The following is a 9191-nucleotide window of genomic DNA, read 5'->3' on the forward strand; positions in this document are numbered from 1 at the left end:
CTCTCTCTCTCTCTCTCTCTCTCTCTCTCTCTCTCTCTCTCTCTCTCAGGAAAATTAGTGTGAACAGAGGGAATATAGAGAGGAACCAAGTAACATAAGACAAAAGGCTTAAAAATCTGAGAATGTTCTTTTTCAAAATCATTTTTCCCCAACTATATGTAAAAATGTTTTTACATGCATTTTAAAACTTGAATTCCAAATTCCAAGGTTATACATGTATAGTGCTGCAAAATATATTTCTATATTAGTCATGGTATTAAAGAAAACAGACCATGGGGTGGCTAGGTGGTGCAGTGAATAGAGCACTATCCCTGGAGTCAGGAGGACCTTAGTTCAAATACGGCCTCAGACACTTCACACAAAAACTAGTTGGGTGACCATGGGCAAGTAACTTAACCCCAATTGCCCTCCAAAGAAAAGCAAAAAGTAAAATAAAATTTTAAAAAACAGACCAAAATAAAAACTAAGAAAAAATTTCAAAAGTTAAAAAAGTGTGCTTTGGTCTGTATTCAGATTTCATCAGTTCATTCTCGGGTTGGATAGTGATGTAATTCTAGCCACTATCTCTAGCTAACCACTGCCCCTAGCTAATTACTGCTCCCAGTCTCAATATCCTAACTTCCTCACATCATCCATTTAACCTCAAGCAAAATAACAATACCTAGCTTCCATTTTCACCTGACAGGGCCACAAAAGCCAGCCAATCAGAAAGCAGAATCACCAGGATGTTTACTAGGATGCTCAACCACCAATCCATAGGAAGGGCTTTCCCTAAGATGGCACCTGTGCAGTAATAGTAAAGAATTGACCTAAAGTAAATTTTATTATATAGAAGGCTCATTATAATATCATTATAGTATATTAATTCCCCCAATGGGTTTTTCTGTATGCATTGTAGGTAATGCACAGTTTTACTGAAGCTGGGACCGCTTCCCTATTACCTAAAGCTTTGACAACCCCCTCCTGCCTTTTAAAGATTCATATATTATTCATATTTTCTGTTGTGTAATCAGTATCATATACTTTATAAAAATGACTGTCTTGTCTTCCTGAAATTTTTAGCTTTTCTAAGGAACTTAGCCTGCTTACCAGAGTTTGAAACCTCAAAACCACAACAAATGCCTTTACTTGGCTTGGAGAAGGTCTGAGTGTGTGAATTCTTTTAAGATGACCCAGTTGCAACACAACTTGACTGTCATCAGTCATTTTGGTGTAACTGCATGGGCACTTGTCTCTGAGATTCTGGCTCCCTCTAATCCAAAGATAAGTCTTTCCCTTTCCCTTCTCTTAGCTATGAGCTTTTTCAAGGACCTAGGAAGGCTTAAGAGGATCATTTGGACCCTAGCATCCATGGGCCCTTGTGTCTAGAAATTACCTCAAGAAATATGGATGCTTTGTTTGGGAATTTTGCAGGGATTTCTTTCTGAATTCATTTTCTTCTTTCCTCTTGGTGGGATGCTGCTGAAGAGGTGAGTAGTGGCTATAGAGGGGATTTCTTTAGGATTAGAGCATCAATGATTACCATCAGTCATTATGGGACAGTCTTTATCCATTCCATGAGACTCCCCACTAGGCTGTCTCTTCCAAAATTGGAATAAATTTGCTTTAAATGAGTTAAAAAGAAAGCACCTTCTGTTTTTCTGTAATAGAGTCTGGCCTCAATATAATCTGGACGACCAAGAAAAATGACCCATGGGTGGGTGCCTAAATTACAATACCATATTTCAACTTGACCTCTATTGCTACAGAGAGGTGAAGTTGACTGAAGTACGACATGTCTAGGCCTTCTTGACCCTTTTACAAGATCCAACCCTGTGGCAACAGTGTAGGATACTCCTGGCTAAATTCATTCCAGGAAAAGGGGAGGATTCACTTGACATTCTTGATAATCCTTTCCTCTCAAACCCCTGAGTTCCTGCTCCTATATCATTGGAGCCCCTTCTCCAACTTCACTGGAGTTGAGCAACTTCTATCAGGAAGCTTGTAGCCTCCTTAGGGACCCTCCCCCTTGACCACCAAACTCTCCCTCTCACTGGTCCCCTAAATCTTTAATTCAGGTTCTGGACTCTACAGCTTCTCAGCACTTCCCACTCAATAGTCCCTCCCTGTAGCGCCAATGCTATATTCACAGCACCTACAGCGGCTATGAATATACCAGTATAATTATAAACTGCAAATTATAACAGATGCTCCACATAGAAGCCAGAAACAAAACATTTATTTAAACACCAGAAAGCAGAATCCCAACACAAGAAAGCCAAATCCATTATAGCAACAAAGAAATCTATAAATAATAACAATTCAGGGGGCACTGCTATCCCCAAGCCTTCCCCCTGCTACAGTCTTCCGAGAAACAAATACTCACAGCTTGTTTCCTGTTTCCTCTTTTTCCCTCAGTTCTAACTACTCTGACCAACTTCCTCTGAGCTCTGTTCCACCCTTCTTGCTCTATCCATTCAGCAGGCCCCTCCCACCACAGGTTTTATATGACTCAAATTTTGGCTTCCATGTGACTTAAGTAGGTTACATGGGCCTATCAACGGATGGGAAAGATCTTCCCATTAAGCAAAAATACATTACCATTACATTTGGCCCCAAAAGCTTTTGTATCCATTACATAGGTTAATGGAGGTTTAAGAGTAACTGGTGTCAACAGAACTGTATAACAATATAACAGGTACAGCACAAAATAAGCACAGAAACAATATCTTGGGTGGGGCTTGAGCCCAAGCACCCCATCATTCCTCCCTCAAACAAATGTGGCACAAAATCTTGGGGTAAGGGGAGAAAGTCTCTTTTCCTATAGCTACTTCTTATTGAAATTGGTCACAAAGCTCTCCCTGCCCCAAGAGGTCCTATTCGAGAGGTCAGTTCTTCAAATGTCATCTGTAGTTTGTTTGACACCAGGTCCTGGGGTGACACATCATAGTCATGGACAGGGGGTGATATTCGACTTAAGTGACTGGCCGTCGGCAGATGGAGGGTACTAAGTCTGCAAGAAACAAATCTAGCAAACAAGTCTGACAGACAAAAAGCCAAAAAGAAGGACACAATAACCATAAGCAGGGCAGATACAGGGTCAGTCATGCTTCTGAAATCCATGAACCCAGTATCATAGCTTTATTCATTGTTGTTTACTGTTTTCTACTTTGCAGCTTTGGGGTCATCATCCTGGCTTGAGGTATACTTTCTTTAATGTGAGTTGGGGCTTGGCCAATTTCCTGTGGAAGGCAAGGACCCTATCATTGGTCAAAATGCACACAAAAAAATATAAAATCTTTTGCAAAAATTATTGAACTCACCATTGGTACATGGAATGGCCACATGCCTATGGATAACATGAAATCCAGTAGATTAGAAAGATAAACAGTTCTTACTTTGAAAGAATTCAGCAGGTATCACATGCATATAGCAGCCTTGAATGAAACAAGGCTGGCATATGAAGGCCATCTTACCAAAGTTGGAGTCGGATACATTTTCTGGATTAGTTGCCATGATAAGGAATGCCACGAAACTGGCATAGGCTTTTCAATCAAATGTAATATATAATATAGTCAACAAGTTTGTTTGCCTACTAAAAGGAGTGAACAGGCTCTTGAAAATATTATTGCCGTTTGCAGTAAACTGCCACACAATCATCGTTAGTACATATGTTTCCACCATGAAGAATAATGAAGTCAGAAAATTTTTATGAAGATATGAAGATCCTCATCATCAATGTGCTAAAAGAGGTGAAAGTTGTAAATCTGGGTGATTTTAAGGTCAGAGTGGGCAGGGAGTTTTTAGGAGAAATGAATTCAGAAATAGCAACAGTCACTTACTACTGAAGACATGTAGCAAAAAGTCTGATGATGATGTTATTCAAGCATAGGTTATCCTGTGACAATGACCAAGGGATCTTTCTTTTAGTCAATTGTTGGCAAAATTGTTGTCAGAGTCCTAATTAAATCATCTTATCTTTCACCTGGAAAATGGTTTTCTGCCAGATAATCAGTGTGACTTCAGAAAGGGCCAAAGAACAGTTGACATGGTGTTTACTACCTGAGAAAGAGAAATTCCAGGAGCAGAACAGAGGTTTGTACACGATGTTTGTTGATCTGATCAATGCTTGTGGTACCGTTACTTGTGAAGGTCTGTGGAAGATCATGGTGAAATGTGATTGCCTGGAGAAGCCCATAAGTATTGTACTCTAGTTTCATGAAGGCATCCTAGTGTTTCAGTTCACAGTGTGTTGTGGAATCATCTTGAAAGAATTTGTGCTCAGACCATTTCCAACCCAAGCAAAGGCATTTATTGAGGATTACACTCTCCAGCTGGCTAGGTTCCTTAGAGGAACCAGCAGCTAGCAAGGCAAGACAGGGATTTTTATAGAGCAGAATGTATCACCAAATATCCTGCAACTGGTTCAAGCCACGATCACCTGGTTACAAAAATATACACAAAGACAAAGTAGAACTGCACTTGCTGCTACCCATAATACATACAGAAAAGCCCACTGAGGATATTAATGTATGATGATGATATTATAATAAGTCTACCTATGTCATTCACTTAAAGGATACTTTGCTATTACTGTGTTGGTGCCTACTTATGGAAGGTACCTTCTATAATTTACTGACTAACACCTTGTCTGGGTAATGCATTCATTGGTTAAAACACATATATCTTGGGCAGGAGAGGTTCCTTGTTATCTAGCAATTGTTGCTGACAGTTGTTGCTAACAACACAATATTTGCTAACATTGCTACCTCCATCAACTAACAACACTATACTTTCTACACTGCTACCCCCATCACTTGCATGGGTTCTAGACAATGCATGATGCTCTCACACTTTCCCAGGCACCAGTGATATAGGGCTGTGTGCATTCTTCCATGTATTTTTGCATGATGTTTTCAGTGATGTTGTCATATGCCTTCAATGAGGATGAAAACAGCATTGAGGTCAACTATCACAGTGAGAGTAAAATTATTTAACTTGAGAAGTCTATAAGCCAAGATTAAGTGGTTCACCTTTTCTGTTTCCAGATGGTTGTGCACTCAATTCAGCCTTTGAGGCTGAGATGCAACAGAATGTATATCAATTATGTGCTGCTTGTGATAATTTTGGCCTGAAAATTAACCTCAAGAAAAAAGAGGTCCTCCACCAACCACCTCTGCTTCACCAATATATAGAATTGTTGGTTACAGCAAATGAGGAATTTTGAATGCTGTGGATAAGTTCACTTACCTTGGCAGTATGCTTTCCAGGGATGCACATGTAGATGATGAGAATGGTGCACACATGTACAAAGCCAACTTAGCATTTCGGAGGCTCAAAAATAAAGTGTGGAAAAGAGGCTGCCTTGAAGGTCTCCAGAGCCATTGTGCTGACCTCATTACTGTATGCTTTTGAAACCTGGACTGCCTACAGTGAAATTCCAGAAAATTGAACCATTTCCATTTGAACTGTCTTGGGAAGATTCTTAACATCACCTGGCAAGATAAAGTACCAAACACTAAGGATCTTTCTTGAACTGAAATGTCAAGCCTTCAAACTCCATTGCAGAGAGAACTATTCCAATGGGTGGTCATGTTATATGAATATCAAATGTACATTTGCCTAAATGGTAATTTTATGGAGAACTTACACAAGGCAGGTGCTCACACGGGGATAAGAATATGAATACAAGGACATTCTTAAGGTCTCTCTGAAGAACTTTGGTATTAATTGTGAGACTTGAGAAACACTGGCACAGGACTGTACAACATGGTGTGACTGCATCAAATAAAACATTGTGCTCTATAAGCAAAGCAGAATAAAAGCAATTTAAAAGAAACTTAAGATGTGTAAAATTAGAAAGATCTACATCCTGAATGTTCATAGACTATTTGTGCCCATCTTTTGGTAGAATCTACCAAGCTTGTACTGGTCTGATCAGCCACATACAGACACAGTGTATGTTGATCCAAATATCATGATGTTATTTTGATCCTCTTCAACCACAGAGTACCACCAACACCACCACCACCAACAACAAAAACTTTTCTGTTTATACCTTTTCTTCTCGTGGCATTATCAACTCCCATGTATTCAATATGTATGTGTCTATCTATCTAGTAAAGTCATATACTGTATTTATAGATCTAGTCTCTCTCCTGAGTACCAGTCTTCCACTGCCAACTAACCATTGAATGTTTCCAACTGGCTATCCTATGGTCATTTCAAATTCAGCATATCCAAAACATAATTTGCCTTCCAGGCCATACCCTCACTTTTAGTTCTCTCTATTTTTTTTAAAGCAATCAGGGTTAAGTAACTTGCTCAAGGTTATACGGCCAGTTATTTCTGGGTGTGGTGCTGAGTATCTGAGCCCGGATTTGATCCCCTGGTCATCCCGACACTGGAGCCGGTGCTCTTACTCGCTGAGCCACCTGGCCGCCCCCTCTATTTTTTTTTCTAATGCACTATTATTTCTCCAGTTATTCAAACGATCCACAACTGTTGCAGGGATAGTTAGACAAAATCAAGATAGTTGCTGTCCTCAGAAAACTTAGATTCTGCTAAATATTCAGGCTATTTACAATCTCCAAATCATCCGTGGTTCTTCACTCTCCTCTCCCTCCCTACTTGCAATCCCTTGTCAAGTCTTGTCAAGTCTACTTCCACAAAACCTTCTGCTGTTGTCCATTATTCTCCTCTTACAAGGCCACACCCCCTTAATTTATGGCTTTATCTCTTCAAAGCAAGATTAATTTCAACATTCAGTTATTCAACAACTTAAATATTTTCCTAAATGGTATCTAAGCCTCAAATCTTTTATTGAAATCTGTTCTATACACAACTGAAAACATTTATTTTTGTCAAATAAGAGTTTTACCATGTCACTTATCTGTTCAGAACTGTCCAGCATTTGTCAAATGTCTGTAAGATAAAGGCTAAGAGATTTCAAGCCTTTCACAGTCTGCCCTATGAGATGCATTACACATTATTCTTCCTCCATATTTCTTAACTTCTAAGCAAATGGATCTACTTGCTGGTATATAAAATCTTAAATGCTCATTATCCCCCCTCCCCATGGAATTTCTGTATGTATACATCATGGTAGGACCATGGTATAACTATTAGTGCATTGGACCTGGATGAAACAAAAACTGGATTCAAATGTTTCCCTGACACTTCCGCCAATTGATAAATATTTATTAAGTATCAAGTATGTGGCAAGAACCATGCTAAGTATGGGGGACAGAAACAAAAAAAGAAAATCCCTGACCTTAAGGAGTCTATAAGCTAATGAGGGAAGACAACACAAGAAAGGAATCTGAAAAGTAGGAGGGGAGGTTGGAGAAGGTACTTGAAATGAGAGCATAGTTGGATAAGGCTCTACTTTCTCCAGGTCACTATGCACATATGCCATTATTTTGGTCTTAACCATTCTTCTTCAAGTAATGGAGGAATAACTTTTATTTGTTAGAGAGTACAGAATCCCACCTTTTTGCCACACCTCCATAAGCCATTGAACTCACTGAACCAGTAAAATTCAATACCTGAATATCTTCCTTTACGTATAAGATGATACCCCCCCAAGAGATAGAAGTACCAAGCTAGAATTACAGCAATCTTCTCCCTTAAATACTGTTGATCTAGATTCTAGGGGATATGGTTTGAGATTACCTTGTTCGCCTGCTTTATTTTACATATGGGCAAACTGAATTAGAGAATGATTAAGTAATTTATTCAAGAATTCATAGACAGAAACAGAATTTAAACTTGGCTTAATTATTTAAATTATATTATATATAATTAATAAATATAAATAACATATATTAAACTTATTTAAATTATAAATCCAGTCTCCAAATGTTGGTAACTATGGTGACTTCACATCTTGTCTTTTTTTTTTCCTAGTGTAGATGGTAAACAATGATTCCAACATTTGTCAATTTAACTTCCAATCACGTTGTTTTAGGAGGAAAGGAGAACTCCCAGGTCTATATTCAAGGCTTCACCCTTTTCCCATAAAATAGCAGTTCTACAATGAATACATATAGAGAATAGGAAACAAATAATTTATTCAAATCAATAGCACAACAGATAATCACAGGAAATATATATATATATATATATATATATATATATGAGAATATATACCAGATAATATGAAGAACCTCTTTGGGACAGAGATTACATTAGTAATTATCCTATTTTTAAAAATGGATATTTTATTCACATACAAGGATATAATTGTTAAGTGGTTTTTTTTGTTTCATCTCATAATTTTATATAGATATATGCTACACATATGTATATACACACATATATACATATATGTGCACATTTCTAATAAATGTATATTTTAAAATCTTGGTCACAGAGATAAAAAAGTGTATCCATGTAAAAGAAAAAATAATAAGGTGTGCAAGGACATCTAGGTGGCACACACTGGCTCTAGATTCAAAAGGACCTGCCTTCAAATCTGGACTCAGACACTTACTAGCTGTGTGTCCCTGGGAAAGTCACTTAAGCCCAACTGCCTCCCAAAAAACCCCAACCAAACAAAAAACTGAAGTGGTCACAGTACACTAAATAACCAAATCTTTGGGCATTCTGGAAAGTGACTAGAAAAAGTGAGATTTCCCCGAGAGTTGGAGACTACGTCAGATACAGATAATAGTTTTGACACTTATCAATTATTAATTTGATTATCTAACTTAAATTAGATGTCTATCAGATAGTTTAAAAGAAATCTCACAACATAAAAAGTGGAAAGTAATGCAGCCATCTTGAAGAGCCCGCCTGATAGTTGAGCAACCTGTTCAGGGGATAAACCATATTCACAGATTTTCAGTCTTTGCATGCCATCTGCTGGCCAAACACCCAACTGCACTTTTAATGAATTCAATCCCTATTGAGTAGAAAATTACCTCACTCACAGGTGTCTTTCTTTGAATGAATGAAATGAGGAGAGTTGAGTCAAAGGACAAACTAATCCTCCCCAACCCCCCTCAAATATTGGAAAAATTATTTTATGCATTAATATTGTGGATTAGTACAAGCCATTTAAACTTTATGGCCCTAAGATTTTTAAAATTCAGTTTAAGGGCATTTAAGTAATCTCCCAAGTGTTAATTTTCTTCTTAGTCTGTCTCTGTCTATTTCACTGTGTGTGTGTGTGTGTGTGTGTGTGTGTGTGTGTGTGTGTGTGTGTGTGT

This window comes from Petaurus breviceps, unplaced genomic scaffold (genome assembly GCF_028583685.1).
Source record: "Petaurus breviceps papuanus isolate PSGF00001 unplaced genomic scaffold, PetGlider_PUasm1.0 90444, whole genome shotgun sequence".
NCBI classification, from domain to species: Eukaryota; Metazoa; Chordata; class Mammalia; order Diprotodontia; family Petauridae; genus Petaurus; species Petaurus breviceps.